General features: G+C 34.6%; 1 long non-coding RNA gene across 1 annotated transcript; it reads right to left on the bottom strand.

Moving 5' to 3' along the window:
- Positions 1–875: 875 nt before the first annotated feature.
- On the bottom strand, positions 876–1,367 carry LOC144356995 (uncharacterized). The gene is made up of 2 exons (XR_013421609.2): positions 1,276–1,367; positions 876–1,006 (listed from the first exon to the last, which is right to left on the bottom strand). It is a non-coding gene; the product is annotated as an uncharacterized LOC144356995 (long non-coding RNA).
- Between the last annotated feature and the right edge of the window lie 397 nt (positions 1,368–1,764).

Below are 1,764 nucleotides of genomic sequence, written 5' to 3'. Positions count from 1 at the left end.
ATTGCTTATTCCTTACAGCAACGCAGTAAGTATTTATATATGAAATTACCGTCGCTGATTTTGATATAATGTTCCTCTTGACATGTATGAATCCATACATTTGGGTGTTTAAAAGTAAATTGACTTTCTATAGCAGGATATAAACACCTCTCATATAAACAATTATTTCAATTTGAATGAGTGTTCAGCGTTCAACTGTCTAAAATATGCATTTTATACCAGTATACCCAAGCTGCTATTTTACAAGGAATCGGACATCAACGGACAGTAGCAATTTACAGTTTTATAGTATACTACCTTATTGGTTTACCAATTGGTTTTTTCTTAATATTTATCGTTAAAACTGGAATGGTTGGTAAGTTTTCCGAACTAATTACATTACTTTTAATACCGTTAATTAAGTGACACTGTTAATTCTACTGGAATAATGATATATTTGTAATCGTTCGTGGCATGCATTGCAGTTCCATGTGACATATATTGTTAACACATATACACAATTAATGCGTCGTTTGAACACTGATTTCAAACGCCGCTCCACTCATATAATCAGCTGTACTTCACATGATATCAAACGATCACAGATATTAGGGTTGCTATGTTTTTATCTCGGACCCCTTCCACTTTATTCTCTGTCCCGGGGTGTTTGGTAACCTTCCTATGATGTATTCATAATGCAACGGATGCGACAATTTAAAGAGCCATCCTAGAGCTGTATTTAATCGTTTCATTGACGGATAACCTAATATCTCATTTGGACAATGCACTTTCATTACCTGGTAAAATAAATGACCACTTGACGTGTGTGGATTAACGAATTTAACGGAACTGTGTTATATGATGAGTGTCGGTTAAGATATTGACAAGTCACTAAGTTCTATATCGCCAATATATCGTTTTATTCACTCTTCACTGTGTTCAACTTATTCACATGAATCACATTAAATCCGCCATGTGGTCCTTAATCACAGTTCACATTGGCAATCACAATCGCAATCACGTAAAACTGTGAAGCAAAATAAAACAATAACAATATTAAGTACACAAATACAATAACATATTATTCTGAGGAGTAAAGTGCGGTAAAACCCCATCAACGGCTAATACAAGTGCGAACGAATTGGGGTCATAAGTCAGACCAACACAACACGACCATTGTATACCAGTCGGGTTCATGATCAGAAAACTCTCGATTTCTCTTGTAAAAGACTTCAAAATTACACAAAATCATATCGACTGACATCGATGTATGTTTATAAAACTATAAAATCATACCTCGTTTCCGGGTCACAACTAATAGTCATGAAACATTAAGGAAAAAGTGGACGCACATTACAACTGCGTCATAACTATTTAATCTTCGCTGAAGACCTTTAACCCTAGAGGGCGCTATAAACCAAAAAGTAAAACAGCACTTAAACAGCGCCAAACCGCAAAACGAATAGATCCCACTCCTCAGGAGTTACAGGAACAAATAGCGACTATATACAATATACTTATACTACATACTAATAGCGACTATAATTTGTTTAAGAACTTAAATATTAATAATCAATCAGGTTTTGTGGGGCCATTGTGATATATGATATATGCAAGAAAGTATTTTATCACGTCATAATCAACATGTTCATATTTTTTTAGGTTATTGGATTGGTATATTGTTAGCAGCAGTGTGTCAGAGTCTCTTCTATGATATTGCAATCACGAGGATCGATTGGGTACAAGAGGCAGAAAAGGTGATTTCCAATTATAATTTAGATTGTG

The sequence above is a fragment of the Saccoglossus kowalevskii genome, chromosome 6, assembly GCF_978046115.1.
Source record: "Saccoglossus kowalevskii chromosome 6, keSacKowa6.1, whole genome shotgun sequence".
Lineage (NCBI taxonomy): Eukaryota > Metazoa > Hemichordata > Enteropneusta > Harrimaniidae > Saccoglossus > Saccoglossus kowalevskii.
Note: the sequence above shows the minus strand (reverse complement) of the source record. Positions and strands in the feature narration are given on the sequence as shown.